Source organism: Acipenser ruthenus, chromosome 10 (genome assembly GCF_902713425.1).
Source record: "Acipenser ruthenus chromosome 10, fAciRut3.2 maternal haplotype, whole genome shotgun sequence".
NCBI classification, from domain to species: Eukaryota; Metazoa; Chordata; class Actinopteri; order Acipenseriformes; family Acipenseridae; genus Acipenser; species Acipenser ruthenus.
In genome coordinates, this window is record NC_081198.1 from 4,107,223 (window position 1) to 4,124,034 (window position 16,812).

Sequence of the window (16,812 nt, forward strand, 5' to 3'; positions counted from 1 at the left end):
CTTCAAAAAGACATTCTATTGAAGGTCACTGATAGCAAGGCCTGAAGCTAAAGCAAGCCTTTAAAATTAGCGTAGGATATGAGCTTTAGCTGTGAAAATGTCAGGCCAGCCGCGTGCAAAGCGCCAGAGTTTTCTTGTAAGTGAGAAATTGGGGTCAGGTAGGTCTAAGGAGCTAGGAATGTCTCTATTTCCGGTTCAGTTGCCTGATCTACAGAGCGTAGAAATTATAAACGCAGACCTTTGAAGGTAGGTGTACCATCGTGTTTTTTTTTTTCTTTTAATAATATTTCTCCAAAGTCGTGGCCTCCAGTCAAAGGTGTTTATGTTTTACAAGTATAACCAGCACATTCAAATCATAACCCTTTCATGATTAATGTTGTTTGATAGTGATGCGGGCGTATCTGTGTGTGTGTGTTTGTTTGCAATCACCGAAAACTACCTCTAAATTACTTACTACCGTGCTACAACTGTTTAGAAGCAGAACAGGCTAGGAGCATAGCAGTACCATATCAATTGCTACTTAAACTAAATTGTAGCTGGCAAAATAATTACATAAATCTTACCTGTTTTGCACTTCCATTAGCTACATAGGTCTCCAATGTCCAGTTTTGAAAGAAACACATGTTTTAGCAAACAAGTACTTTGAGAGTGGGCAGACATGTTTACTGTACATTCTGAGGGGTTCTTATAGCAATTATTCAAATATTGTTTTTTAAGTGCGTTAAGGTGACGCCCAGATCATCCAGAGTGTCTTTATACAGTAGTATGCATCTGTGTGTTAGCAGCAATACAGAAAGAAACTCTATCCTGTATCTTTTCACTAAATGGTGCTTTAAATCATGATATTTCCAAGACAACGAGAACAGTTTCATGAAGGTTTTTAGCATATGAAATAATGTATTAGTCGTATATGACATGCACTACCATTGTCTATGTAGGACTCAGATGTATGCAGTTCTGAAAGACGCACACGTGACAGCAGAAATATATTTTACAACATGACATGTGGTACTACTCAAGTTTAAAGGCTGTTCTCAGTTTGCATGCCACACTTTCAGGTAGTTATGTTTGCACTTCCTAGACCCCAAAGAGACTGCTGAGGAGAAACGACCAAGGAAGTGCAAGGGTAAGAGACTACCTGAAAGCAACGCAAACAAACAGAGATCTTTCTTTATTCTAATAAAGTGCTAGAGATAATAAAAAAAGAAATGAAAATACATTTGCTCTGTTTAAAACTGCACTACGTAGTGCATGGAATTACAGGACAGTGGTTTTATGGAATCATTTCAATAGCTGTATATACCCACGGTGTGTGACTGCGGCTCTGTGTAACATGGCTCTTTATAACGGCTGTGTCTTGTGGTTGATGTAACTGTTCTGGTAAATATCTTAAATAAACGAATGCAATAAAATAGACAGTTAATGGAGATCACTGGTTTGGCACATTGGTTTGGTCCTGTGTGGGTCCCAGGAGATTCCCATTGCTTGTAGACCCATTCCTGAACACTGTAGCTGACACCTGCAAAGAGTCTCACCCCCAGCCATCGTTAACCTTCAGCTTCTCCTACTCTTTAACTAACGCTCCCGAACACAGCAATCATTAAGCTATAAATACTGTGGATCCGTTGAGGGAGGGAAAAAAACAAGAAAAAAAAACCCTGAAACCAGCGTTTTCTTGTTAAATAAATCATTGTTGACCTTGCACGCATTCCTTAGAGCACTGAAACGAGTTGGAATTGTTGGTATTTCCCAAGGCAAGAAATGAAAAGAGCTTATTTCACTCAGCGGTCTCAGCGTGGCACAGCTACCTACTATTGCCATTTTTCTTCACTGATTTTTTTTTTTGTGGCCCTTTTATGAGCTGTACTCCCCTTGCAAAACTAGGAAAACGCCACTGGGATCCTGTTAGAATTCCAGTTCATTACTTTGAAGAAACCCAAGCAAAACCATTTAAATGGTTTCTAAATAGTCCCGTAGCTATACCGGTAGTAATGTATAAGACACAGCCTTATCTTTCTGATGCAGTTTCAATGGAGGTGTGGCAATGGTTAATATAATGGACTTTGCACAATGTGTGTACATTCCGCCAGCTTGCACAAAGAGACACACTCTGTTGTTTTGTCAGATCATCACTCTAACTGCTGTTAAGCGAATATCATCTCTGAGAGACAGCTAATTATTTTCCCTGTTTTATTTCCTCCCAACTACAATTATTGCTTTACCTGGCGGGATACCAGAGTCTGGCATTACAGTAATTACAGTCTTTTAAAATGTTGATTAATAACTGCTTCTCAAATGGTTGAGGAAATGCTTATTTGCTGAGGCATTGTTTTCATGTTACCGCACTGGACTAGGACTTGGTATGAGTATGAAATATTAATTAATATATTCTTTCTCTATGGTTCACTTTGCATCATTTTGTGATTCACATTACATCCTGGTAACTTTTTTAAACTAGTTTAAAGCTACCGTGCGGCTCTAATCAAACTCTAAAAATGATCTACGATACACGTACATATGGTACACCAGAACCATTAATAGTCATCAGGATGTGATGTCTGAAATGATGCAGTCAATCTAAACAACAAAAGTAATCTTTAAAGGAATCATTTATACCATTTACATTGTATTGACTTTCTCGCCTGTTTAATATCATATTATGTGTAGCATCTGACATTCTCTTTTGCTGTTTCTGTTTAGGTCCTTATTTACCATGCTTCCTGTGCAGCAAATAAATGTATTTTTGTTTACGATTGTAAGTCGCCCTGGATAAGGGCGTCTGCTAAGATATAAATAATAATAATAATAATAATAATAATAATAATAATAATAATAATAATAATAATAATACGCCCTTCTTCAATTTCTACTTCTGACAACACAAGGTTGTACAGTAGTTTCCAGAAGACCTACTAATCAGAGGTACCATAGCTGCAAAGGGAGCAGAAATTACAGTTGCCCAACTCTAATCGTCATTTCTAAAACCACCTTATTTCAGAAATCAGCTTTTAGGACTAAAGTTAATTAGTAAGTCTGTAAGTCTGGTTCATAGATCTCACTGTCTGTGTAAAAATATTGATTTAATCTGATTCCTCACTGAAACAATATATCAGTCTCTCTTCAAATGAAATGCATAACCATGGTTTGATACGAGAGCCCTCAAACAGTGCGGTGCCTCACCTCAGATGAAATGCAGAACCCTTGTCGGTTCTTAGAAAATTAGATCACACTGTTCTTGGCATTGGAGGTGGAGACCCTGCACTTCTGCTTTCTACACAGACTTTGTGACTTTGCTGTATTCATTAATTTTGTTAATTGGCTGTTTTGACACTGGGATGGCTGTGCGATGCCTCACTCAAGTGCGTTCAGATTTATTATTGATGTCCCCATTTCATCTGTTTGTAAGTGGCAGACACAATAAGAACAGAAAGTGGTGTTTGGTGTTATGCTGACATAATTAGGATGTCTTGTGCACAGACTACAAAATAGTCAGAAAGTATTGACAACAATAAACACCTAACTCGTCTTAAACCCTTATTAGATTGTTAATCCTGTCCCTAGTGATTTTATATTGTTGTAAATAACATTTCAATGTCAATGTAGTAAAGCACAGTAAAGGCATATGTTAGGCTAGGGGTCTCCAACCCTGGTCCTTGAGAGCCCCTATCCAGCAGGTTTTATACGTGTCTTTAGATCTGGAAGATCTGGAATAACTGTTAATTTTGACTAATGAAGCCAATAATTGGTGTAATTAAGTAACTGAGGACTCGGTTGAAACATAAACCAGCAGCCACAGTAGCTCTCCAGGACCAGGGTTGGAGACCCCTGGGTTAGGCCATACCAAAAATACCAGTTGGCTCCAAACGTAGTGTAACATTTGCAGAAATTAACACTTGTAAGAGACACTGGTCCTTATTCATCAAAACATAAAAAATAAAGCTCTGTGAATATAGGGTCCATTGTTTTAATGAATGTTTCTGACTTAGCAGTGGTCTACTTTGGAGGATGGATGCGGAGATAAGGAACCCAAAACTAGCCAAAATACTTGGTGTCCATTTTTAACAAACTGACTTCAAAACAAAATCATTTTATTCCAATGGAAACAACAACCATTTATTCTCAAATCACCTGGTAAAAAGACCCTATGCCACAGTCTTGAAAGCTTGTAAATGTTATGCTAATTTGAATGGCATACGTTCCTAATGAGGAGCAAAAACCCTTGGGTGTCTGCTTGTTCTAAGTCAGACCATTTTGTACCTACTGCACTGTAGTTTTGATGGAGTGACAAGAGAATAAACTCTTAATGAGTTCAGCTGGCATTCTGCTACCCAGCGTCCAGTAATTTACTCTTGATTCCCCCGTCTGTACCAACGGGGCATGAGGAATTAACAGGAAAGGAGAGAGCGACACTTTGAATGAGCCTTCCTGCCGTGAGTCCTAATGCATTGCATTCATTTCAAATTGCAGAGCTGCTGGAGAGAAACTACTTTGAGGACAACATAATGTTGTGTTGTGGAAATGAGACAGGGGCACGCTAAAGTAGAAAGTGTTTATTGGAAATGTCCTTGTTCTCTGTCCTTGCTGTGCTTCCTGAACAGATACTGACTTACTTCTACAGTGGGGAACCTCCTGGATGGGCTATTAAAATACATTTTTGGGGGGAAATTGAAAATGAGAATTAGCCAACTAGAAATTGTGATCGGGGGCTGGCTGGTCCAACAGGAGGTTTAAAGCTGACAGGGTCTGATTCATGTATGAGCAATTAATAGTGCATTGGAGAAAAGACGAGTTGTTGCCTGAATAAATAAGAAATGTAAACATGCAAGGTCAAAAGAACTGTTTGTGTTATTGTCATTGTTCTCTAAATCTGCCTTTGCTTGGCTTTGAGCTGCTTTGAGCTAGTCTGGAGAATACTAAATACCGGGACTGAACAGTCTTCCTCATTCCAATGAAATACTGTGACATTTCAACTCTGCCAGCCTCACCTACTATACATGTACATAGACAGAAAGAGTTGGTGGGGGTGGTGTTTGAGTACTGCATGTGTTGAAGGTTTAAGCTCACTTTAGGCGTGTTCAGTTGTAACTGACTTTCTTTTTGATTTCCTTGTCCCTTCATTGTCACCATGGATATATAGTAGCAATTTATAAATCCATGAAAGTGGTGCCATAGAGTGCACTAATGGGATATAAAAATCTGGAATCACAGTAGCCATAAAATAGATGGTGATAGGGTTATCTATTGTGATCTGCTTTCCAGGTAGTTGACTTTTCCAAAGTCTAAACTAATCTAAGTTGAGTTTTTGATTGTCCACAAGAACAACATACATAGATCCACTAGTTCTCATGTCATCAGAATCAACATGTGGTTGGTGAGACCTATTTAGGTTGTAGGAGACATGTAGGCTCTTTGTGTACTGTACAGTATATGTGTGTGTTTTTATTTTTAGGAAAGACTAACCCACTGTGCCGTGTACGTAGGATTTCTGTTTTGGAAAATTCTAAACACGATGAAAGCTAAGACCGCAATTTGGCTGATTTTCCATTCCAGCAGGGCGTCCATGATTCCAACTGTTCTTAATTAGGCAGGCAGCCGTCAGCCAACCAGAGATGGCCTCTCCTCGCAGCTGCGATGGAGATAAAGTCTTATCCTGTGCCACTGTCTCCTCCGTTCATCACGCCATTCCAGTAATAGATTTTCTAATATGACATCACAAGCAGAGAGGCCATCTGTTCACCTCAGGAGCACGGCTATTATTATCCCCCTCCAATCAGCAGCACAGCACCATCTAGAGCAGGGCCGAGAGAGGACGAGCAAAGGGAAGGGGACAGAGCAAACTTTTAACAGACTGGAGTTTAGCCCTTTACCATTGGCCTTTTAGGGGACCCTTTTCCATTTGCGCCTGGTGTTGTCCATGATTGAGTCCCATGAGACGGCCTCATCTACCTTGACAAAGTCTGTGGATCTCAATCCAAGTGAGCACCTGTGGGATGAATGTGAATGTCATGGCCTTACTCCTCTGCTTACCTCATTGACTGTCATGTTGTGGTCTTTAATCCTGGAGAAATGGGGCACAATCCGGCAAGAGACTTTGAAACGTTCGTCATTGAATTTCACCGACCAAAGTTTCTTTTTTGTATTTATAAATGTAGCACTATTGACCGTTGGCTAGTTATGGATGATCTAACTTGTGGCTGCCACACCAACTGCCGGCTGTCATTGCAGCAAAAGAGGGAACAAACTGATATAACAGGAGTTGGAGACAAAATTTGAAGCAAATGCATTCCTGTCATAGTTTATTCAGAAGTTCTTAGTAGAACCATTCTGCAGCATGTAAACAGCCTGTATTCCGCTGATTCCAATATTGCAAACATGCCACAGACAATTCAAATTTCACTGCAGACATTAACATTCAATTGCTCGCTTATTGAATACATATCTTCGAATAACATTTCTGGTTTAGTCACAATGGACAAGACAGCAGATCTGACAGCAGAGGCTTGGTTTACTGGGGTTTTGTATCCATTGACTGCACCAGAAACAGCCTCAAAAGTGCTGACTATTATTCTGGAGAACAGGCTTCCCTACATCCCGCAAGGAATTGGAGGCTCATAATCATTGAGGAATATCATGTAAACCTCCGGAATAACTCAACCAGCTTGCAGACTTGTCACATTGAATCAGTGTCATCTAGATGCCTATGGTGACCCTACAGCCTATAGAGAGTGTTAATGCAGATGTTTATTTCAATATCACTGTGTTCAATACCATTTTAATGTACAGTGCTGTATGATTGTAGTTGCCATTGTGCCACAGTTGAGTGCAGAGCTATTGTCATTGTAGATCATTTGTTTGGGAATGGGAATTTTACCAGGTGTTTTTAGTGAATGCATAGCAATGGAGGCATTACACCTATAAGATACCTGCAGCAAAACTACTGTGTATAATTAATACATTTAAATCTCAACATCGATTTAAGTTGCTATACCTGTGTGTGTGTGTGTGCATGTTGAGTGGACACTAACTGTGATTGTGTATGTGCACACATGTAGGCCATAAAATTCAATTTTCAAAGTAAAAGAGGATTGGAAGATGCAGCTGGAAGAAGAGAGATTAATTCCCCCAGTGGAGCTGAAGGTGCGTTTGTGCCAGACAGATGGGTTGTAAATACTGCAGACCAAGGACAGCAACCGAGACGGCCGACAGCCCGCTGATTGACGAATGGTGGCCCCTGGAGATGGGACATTTCCAGGCCAAGGTGACTGTCTCTGCTGGGGTCGGGCAGGTGGCTGGGGGCTTGAATAATAAGAGGCCTCGCAGTGAACCCCCCTTCCTCACCACCACCACAAAAAGGACAGCTTGTCTGCCTTGATAAGTGAGATCCCGCTCTACGAAGAGTCATTATTTAAGGGGGTCAAATTATTTGCCGACAAAAGCGAGGCACCTCTCCCGTCTCATCTCTAATGTAAAAATGATTGAGAAGTCTTGAGGTGATGCTGTGTTTGCCAGAATCTCTCAGGCTGGGCACTTCATCATGTCAAGCAGAAAAGTAACTGCGGACGATAACAAGATCTCGGCTTGGGAGGAATTTATGCTCCTGAGGAGTTTAAAGAAAGGCTACAATACAGTATTGCTTCCCTGTGTGGAGTTCGCTTCTTACTGTTGTGAAATTCGATTACAGGTATTTTAATTTGAAGAGCAAGTTCTATATTTCTTTTTTTGGGGGGGGCGGGGGGGGGGGGGGAAATAGTGCTCATGAAAAGTGTGGGACAAAGACCCTAGTTATAGTTGTACAGTACAAATCAAGTGAGATAAGGGTTGAACTGTATAATGCACTACTGGTATAATGTACTAGTGAGACCACATTTACAAAAGTGCATTCAGTTCTGGTCCCTGCACTACAAAAAAGACATTACATCTTTGTGGAGAGTTCAGCGAAGAACAACCAGACTAAACTAATGAATGTAGTCCAACCAGTTTATTGGACCATGGCTACTTTTACCTGACCTGTCACTTACTGTATTACCATTGCTTTGAGCCTAATATTATCAGTGTTTAGAAGCTAAGAAAGGTTGAGTTTGGTCAATAATTGGATGGGGGACCTCTAAGGAAAATCTGGTGTCATAATGTGTGAAGCTCTCTCTCTCTCTTCCCACTGAGCCAGCCACCAGTGCCCCAGCATGATGTTAGGAGACAGTAGGAGATGCTTTGAGACGGTAAACCCAGGCCTGGCATTTTTCATGTCATGGCTTAACTCCAATACAGGTCAATGGGCCTAACTTCCATTGTGCTGTAATGAGAAGGCACTTTTGGTAATGTCAAAAAGTGAGAATCGTACACTCTAATTACGCCTGTTTCATATTTTCCTATTTCTCTTAAATACATTTATTTTCATATTGAATTCCCCTAAACTCAGATATTTAAGTTGTTATCTTTAAAATACTCTCCATTTCCCTGCCCTGTTCCCCAAGTCACCCCTGGAAAGCAATTCTATCTGGTTAAATAGAGAATTTGATCTGGTTTGATTGATTTTATACAAAAATGTGTTTTCAGCAGCAATACTGTGACAGTACTGTGGTATGTTTCCCCCTGTCTTTTATTTATTTCTTGTATTTAACAATTTTTAAGCGGGTAACTGAGGTGCAGCTTGGCGTTTCCAATGGGGACCAGGTGGCAGCTGCAATATCCATTCACTTACACATGCAGTGGAGCACATAAAAATCATTACAGGAAAACAATACATCATCAACAGGTAATACATGGAAATGTGAATAAAACTTACTCGAATGGACAAACTTTTCCACCTTCGTCATGTTGTATACTTTGAGGCAGAGAGGTAAAAAGTACGGCTGCCATATTAAGGTTGTTTTATACTAATGTCCAATTGTAAGACAAACCACAGTGCTTGCTCTCTCTCAAAGGCAGAAAAGGCTGCTGGCAATTTCCTTTTGTTTCCTCAGACTGCAAGACTGAACTGAACCAGTCTGATAAGTCATATAATGGTTTCTAATGTAGAGGATGTGAGATGAGTAACTGTATAACTTGCACATGCTAGTGCAGGCTCCTTAACAGGGATGGGAGAGATCAAGTCGCTGGGTGAAAGGGGGCATAGTCGTGGGATCAGAAGATGCCCACTGACCTTCATTTTTCATGAGCTGTTGTGAGGAACTGCTGCATTGAGGGAATGTAATTGGACCTTCAAAATTGGGAAGAAAATAGGGGATAAAATAATTGAACAAAAAAAAAAAATGTATTATGTAGATAGTGGCTTATTCATCAATATCAATCATATGCATTGCCATTGTACTGTTGAAACTGTATTGTCATTGAAGGTCATTTGGTAAGGAGTGTTCTCTAAAATGAGCAGAGTGTGCTGTTTTAGTGAGAGGGTTGCATGCATTCTGAATACTGTCACACTGGTGCATTAATTCCCCCGGATCAGCACTGAAGCCCCCATCAATTTAAATGATGCACAGACTGTAAGTTAATGTCACTGTATGTTACCTTCTAAATTTTTGTCTGACCTTACCGCAATAATGCCTTGATTTACCCTGCTTGATGCAGAGGGAGATGCGCTGTCCTTTTGTTACTTATTTTCACAGTTCGGTTGCCAGGGTCTTTCTGAATATTTACTGCAAATGGTTCCGTTGGTTAATAAAAATTTTCATTTTAAAAAAAGAGCCTTGGTTTTTTTCGGAAGATTTGAAGGTTCAGTGTGAGATTGGGTACCGTAACTCAGTGGGTACAAAACTGCCACTTACACAAGCTGTAAACCCTGGAGGAATTGCGAGCAGAGACAAGACAGGACTCTCTTCTTCATCTTCTTTACAGAGGAATGGAGTCTTATCAACAGGGATTATTGTCTTTTCAAACATATGCTACTTGTATAATGCAGTAACCAAGTTTTCGTTGTTTTATATTTTGCTTTGTTTTCATTTGTTTTGTTTTTGATGCATTCTAACTATTTGAAATGACAAATCCAAGTGACCTCACTGCTGCAGGTTGACTGAATATTAACCTCTGTTCCTGCAGGAAAATCTGTGCATCTGATGTTACCTAGCTACTGAACCCTGGAGATGAAAGCCCAGCCTGGGAGGTCTTCATCTGGACTGGTTGGGGTGCCTGACCAGCAGGGGTCCCTGTGACGAGATGAGCTTGAACTATCCCCAGACAATGTAAAGTTTGACACAAGTGATTCCAAAGATATGCTACCTTTATACCACGGTAAGTTTGCACTGTAATTTTCCTGTGGTTAAACCATGCATTTATCAAAGTTTACCTCTTTGGTCCTTACAATGTTTACCTATGCTTTTTCATAATTTCACTATGCTTTACTACACTTTACTAAAACCTTTATAAGGGTAACCCCACCAATCGCAACCGATATATCAAATAGGTCACTATGACCTCAAGTGACAATAGTGGTAAAGCAAATTAAAGCAAGGTAGGACTTTGTTTTTAGAACATAATTTGCCTCACTTAAATCTATTATCAGTAAGTAAAAGTTCTTATAGTCAATTGCATGAATAAAACATGTCAATAAAAATGTATGAATACACCTGAAAGATACCAGATAATGATTTAATGGCAGCCTTCTAAATAATTCATGCTTTTTTGACCTCCACAGGAATACGATAGAGAAGTTGGGAGGTCTCCTAACACAAAAAAGATAATGGGACACCATGTCATGTCAAGAAATAATATTTCCTATTTTACATGAATTTTTTTGTATACTAAAAGATGATATTATTTACAGATGGTGGCCACATTAAAAAATGGAAATAACAAAGGAAAAGGGACCTTGAAGGGGGCCGACATAGGATTCGATACACTTCATAATTTCATTTTGTAGGCAAAATTCCCATCTTATAGAGTAGACACGTCTCCTGTTGATGCTGGTAGAAAATTCTGTTTGTCGGTCACTACTTGCGTGTTTGTTTTGTGACTGGTACAGTATATATTTTATTTGTCTTCTGGAATACAGGACTTGTATTGTTTTCTTGTGTCCATTTATATTTATCAGTATTGTGCAAACTAGAGAGCACTGCTGGTATAAGTGACGTGCATTTACGCCAAAAAAATGTCAGGTGTTGTTTTGAGTGATAGGTGTGCAATAGGGGAAACGGCCACTACGTCTCTCTTTGTCACCACTTTCAGCCAACTATAATTACAGCTGAAAATGGCTGAGTGTTAGTGTTATTACCCTGAACCTAAGCTGGATGTAATGCAGTGACAGGGCTCGGCACTGTGCTTGCAGTTTCATCCAATTGAAACATGAGGGCAAGAAAAATGCACTGGAAATAAAGCACAAAAGTGTCAGTTTCCTATTTAGCACTCTTGCGTAGTTTCAAAAGAAAATTAAAGGAGTGTGGACAATATGTGAACAGCATTTTTCACAAATACTGGGAACAATAATATCTGAAGTTTAAATACATGACAATAATGTTCACTTACTGTACATGGGACAGTCCATTTATGTATACAGATGCATTGCTACCCATTTAAAAGTTTACCACAATAAATCTGCATTGTCATTTTGCAGCATCCCATGCTCTTCTCATATGTAAACCATGTATTCCCCATGTAGTTAACCACATTTGTTACAATACTGTTTTTTATGTTCTTTACCATGCTTCACCACAATTGTCCTATGATTCTATTAATATTTACCACACACTGACATGCTTTTACAATGGCTTTGAGCCATATTGCCTGTTTCATATTGCATTCCCGGCCCCTAAGATGAATGAGTATCTGAGCCTGAGGTATGGATTCTGAATTAATGGGCTCTCCCAGTCGAAGCTGCTGGTATTACAGGCACAGCAAAGGGGCCAAATGCTACTGAATTGTTGAAAGGATTTAGCCAGCGTAATTCAAGATGATTGCCTCTGTAATTTATATCCCCAGTTGAATCCCAGCTCCTTAACTGGCATGTTGCATTTGTCTCTGTAACCTCACAGGTTTGCCTATCATTAAAATTCTCCCACAGGGAACAACCGGACACCTTTGTCTGGATAAAAGGACTAGTTTGCTGTGATGGCTTCAGAATAAATAAAGAAGTGATTCTTGGAACCTCGCTACTAAAATGACTCCATTAAGACAATAGCCCTATCAAACTTCTTCAAGAGGAGATGTAGGGGCAGTGTTGTTAGTAAAGTAGGGAAGCACTTAGTGAAATTGTCTTTCCCGTCGCTGTTTTTTTTTTCATTCGAAAGCTTATTTATTTCCAAGGCAGTGACTTTGCTGTGAAATCAGTCATCAGGCCTCAGATTAAAAGCTGTTCTACAGAAAGAAAAGAACACACATAAAGCCAATAACCCCTCCATTTGTTATAGTCAAGCCCTTTTAATATCACTTGAAAGGTAATGAACACAAATGTACTCTATGCAAAGTTGACTTCATCATGAGTTCACCAACAACGTAGCGAAATGAGTATCAAAACCATGTTTGAGGAGATAAGTCTTCCAAATGCATACAATCCAAGAGGGAGTCAAGCTTTTTTATTGTACTCAAAACAATTTACCAAGTGAACAGCAGGCGTTTTGTAACACATGTGTACCGTGTCGTGTTTTCGCAGGAATCCCAATGAAAGTGAATGGTGGAGAGTTTTCAATTGTCATAAACAGTATTTTAAAGTCCAGTTGTGCTGTATGTTTGTCCATCGTCTGCTAAGCTGCTCCTCAGTAACTCAGTGTTGTGTCTTCTGTCCCTTCACTGCATCAGAGACGTGTTGTCCTACGGAAGGCTTGCGAATGGCCAGCGAGGTCTCCAGGATGGCAGACAGTCTGAAAAAAGAGGGTCTGGAAACTGAGAGGACTGTTAGCTACAGACCTTCCAGCAGCCAGCCACCACTGTAAAACAAAACCAGCCAAATTGAACAAGGAGAGACCCACTGCAAAAACAACTAAGACATTAATACATATTCAGATTTAATTTGGCATCTTGCACTCAAACTGCACAGATCGGATCGAGATTAATGCGCCAAATACCGAAATCAGTTTGTAATCATTTATTTGTACTTGCTGCTTCGAGTTCTGAGCTAGTTCTCTATCATGAAAACAACAAGGAGCAACTGGGAGTTCATAATGAATTACAGGAAGTAAAGGTCTACTGATTGGGATTATTCAGTCACAATCCACACTAGAGTCAATGGCTTGTTTTCCTCTCTGAAAGTCACTTTGAATACGGACATAGTATTGATAACATGTTTTTATATACAAACCAAAAGTATTGAAAATTCAGCATTTCATGTGACTTGTAGCCGTCGACACCTTTGTTGTCGTTCTTGAAATGTTTTAAATAATATATTTTATTATATATTATCAGTTCCTGGCAATGGCATTTTGATCTCGCATCAGTTGAATTATTTTTCTCTCTGATATCATCTGACACAAATTGAAAAAACGAACCATACAATAATAACCCAAGGACTGTCAAGAAATCTAAAATCTTATACCTTCCCCTGTTACAGACCAATCCTTTAGGAGACGCAATCGAGCAGCCAAACGATTCTCTGAGCATGCCTTTGTTACGCAGTTGACTTCAGCTTTTAAAACGCTATCCTCTCAAAGTTTGATGTTTTGATGATTTATTAAAAATAAAATGTGTCTTTTGAAACTTCGAGTCCTATCTTCTTTCCTGGATCTGACAGGTTAAGTGAATACAAAAAGAAATTGAAGAGCCTATTCCCATTGGAGGGAATGCAAATCTGTATTCAGAACAAACAGACCCTCCATAGATACTGCCTGATCACTCACCAGTGACACTGTAATTAAAGTGATGGCTTCGTGTGTAGATGGTATGATATGGCCACACAAAAGCCTGGAAAAAGGAAGTAAACAGAGACTAACATATTATATTATAGTGTAAAAGTGAACATGATTTTCTGACACTGCAGTGTTAAAAACAAGTAGTTTAAAATGTATTTTTTATAGCATTAAGAGTGAATGTGGTTTTCCTATTGAAATTAATGGTGTGGTACCCTCTACAATTCAGAACCTGTCTATTCTGGAATCCAGCATGATTTGATTTGCTTGTCTAAAATCAATGTGATTTTTCTTTTCTAAGTTTATAAATCCTGCAGGTATGGTACATAAAACCGGTGCATGGAATTAGGGTTACTTAATTCAATCCTTGAATTACAGGGTACACCTGGACAGTACCTGCTGTAATAGAGTTGTTTCGGTCCCAAGCAATGCTGGATTAGACAGGTTTTGCTAGACCGGTATTGGTTCAGGCTTTCAGTCTGGATCATTTTAACTGTAGCACTGAGCAGACGTCCTCATTCCATTCACATCATGTGACAATGCCGTTTATCAACTCTGCTGCCCCAGCCTACTCCACATATAGAGAAGGAGAGTATGCTGAACTAGCCAAGTTGAAAGGCCATTTTGTCACATGATTTGAAGGAAGTCGATTCAGTCCTAAGCAGGCAGAATTTGCCAGAAATACTCACAGGCAAGACAGATATAGAGACAAATGGTAGTTCAATATTAGACCAACAGAACACTTAATTGAAAACAACTTACACAGTGAAAGGAAGGGAGAAAAAAATCGAATAAAAAGGCAACATCGCAATTTCACATTTCTAGTGTGACCTATAATTGAAAAACCTTGAATTGGGTCTTTGCATATTCAGTTGCCTCCCTGCTGTTCCATTGTTTGAATCTATATCAAGACAGGTTTTTTTTTTTTTGTTTTTTTTTTTGCTTGCTTCGCTAGACACATTATATACTAATTAATTATATAATACAATTCATTGCCTGAAGACAAATACATTTTTATATATATTTTCCAAAAATATTATTTTACATTAATTGTGCTATCTAGGAGAAATGTGTGACATTTCTACCCTGGCAATGTCAAAACCAAAGAGGCTTGTTAATTGCATAGCAAACAGCACTCCTATACATCGCCCTGTGGTATACGTGTACGATAGAAAATAAGAGAGATGTATTTATGAAATACCAAACCCAAGTATAAGACAGTGTAATGTTTTACACTTGCCTTCAATGGCAATGCAATGGTTGCAATTGCCTAAAGGAACAAAAGCTATGAATAGCTATGAATAGCTGAAAGAATTTATGTATCCTAAAACAAAGAAAAATTGTTCACGCAGTTGGAAATGAATTTGAGACACTTGTTCACACAGAGAATGGTGAGGGTATGGAATGGGTTGCCTAGCCAGGTTGTTGACACTGAATGATAGGCCCTGATGACTCGAATGACCGCCTCTTGTTAGTTCCAGTCACCCAGTGGAATCTCAGTGTTACTGTGGCCAAGTCAATCAATATGAATTGGTACTTGATGGATGTCAATCTTTAAATGTCCTCAATCCAGCAGTGTTCCAGCACTAAAGACGCCTTGCTTGAACCACAGCAAAGTCAGTCTCCTTCAGGGCATGCCTGAGCAGGTCTGTGTTTAAGGCTAAAGAATGATCTGCAAGGTATTTGTACCAGTGAGGCTGCCAGTGTTGTTCTCTTTCAGACAGAACAAACATGTATCTCTGTATATTCAAATCCATCAGGTTTTCCATCACTGGTAATGCTGTGGTGGTGTGCTTGTGTTTTCACTGGGGTTTCTTCAGGGTAGTATACTGGAAATATAATGGTATCCCAATGGTCAGAACGAGAGCTTGTTTATTAGTAGAATTCATCTATTTGCAGAAGCATGTGTAGCAATTTACACGCCAATTAAGTTCGCGCACACTTTACATAAATTAATCTACATTACAATGAATATCTTGTAGCAATTAAGGAGTGTAATTAAGTGATTAGAAAATCTTATCTGCTGAAACAGCCTACCCCCCTCCAAAAGTAAAAAAAGAAAGAACATTAATAAGAAATGAATGCTTTAAATTTTTTATGAACATAAATAAGCTAAACAATAATTTCTCGCATTGGGGATGCAATTGCCAACCTCTTGTAGGCCTCATAACAATGTCTCTGTACCTCATTAGATGATTTATTTCTGGGGTGCCACAGCAAAGCGATGCTGTAAATTTGACTCATTAGTTTGTCGCACCAAAGTGGAAAGTCTGCTAATGTATGCAGGTTTAGAAACTACTGCACACAGAGTTTAAATTCACCTTCACAAATGCAGTGAAACCTTGCTAATAATGGCAGCAAAGGGACCAACAAAATGTACACTTAATAGGGGGGCTAAAGAGACATCCTTGAAATATTTATCAATGATTTTTTTTTACAGAGTTACTATTCTATTGTCTTATATTCCAACTTTTCTGATTTTGCTGTTTTAGTTCCTAATAGTTTGTTTAAATAAAAACAATCTAAATCAAGTATGCAATGCTGCATCCATGTTTTCAGAGGGTTCAGTAGTTTACAGTATGTTGGTCTTATTGGAGAAGTATTTTCTTAAACTGTATTAACAATATCTCCAAATAAAGTGGAGATCGCGCTCATTAAGATATCTCGTTATGTAAGGTGACCATATTTTGTAAACCAAATCCGGGGATACTCACCAGTATTCCTGATGCTGGATTAGCTATGGCAACTGCAATAGTGCTGTACCATCTAGATCAGGGGTCTCCAACCCTGGTCCTGGAGAGCTACAGGGTCTTCTGGTTTTCATTTCAACCAAGCTCTCGGTTACTTAATTGCACCAAATTATTGTCTTAATTAGTCAAGATTAACAGGCGTTCCAGATCTTTAGCCTTTAATGTAGACACTGGGGCACTCCAGTGTTATAGCTAATAATAATAATAATAATAATAATAATAATAATAATAATAATTTATTATTATTATTATTATTATTATTATTATTATTATTATTATTATTATTATTATTATTA

At 38.9% G+C, this 16,812-nt stretch overlaps 2 long non-coding RNA genes across 4 annotated transcripts; one reads left to right on the top strand and one right to left on the bottom strand.

Annotated features, from left to right (window-relative positions):
* Positions 1-450: 450 nt before the first annotated feature.
* LOC117404318 (uncharacterized) lies at positions 451-13,238 on the top strand. Of its 3 annotated transcripts, none has more exons than XR_009329639.1 (3): positions 451-2,251; positions 10,033-10,224; positions 12,724-13,238. It is a non-coding gene; the product is annotated as an uncharacterized LOC117404318 (long non-coding RNA). The 3 variants fall into 3 exon arrangements; XR_004544642.2 differs by lacking the exon at positions 451-2,251 and adding an exon at positions 7,775-8,752; XR_009329638.1 differs by lacking the exon at positions 451-2,251 and having other exon boundaries at positions 7,775-10,224.
* LOC131738117 (uncharacterized) lies at positions 12,484-16,712 on the bottom strand. The gene is made up of 2 exons (XR_009329640.1): positions 16,481-16,712; positions 12,484-15,595 (listed from the first exon to the last, which is right to left on the bottom strand). It is a non-coding gene; the product is annotated as an uncharacterized LOC131738117 (long non-coding RNA).
* Positions 16,713-16,812: the final 100 nt, after the last annotated feature.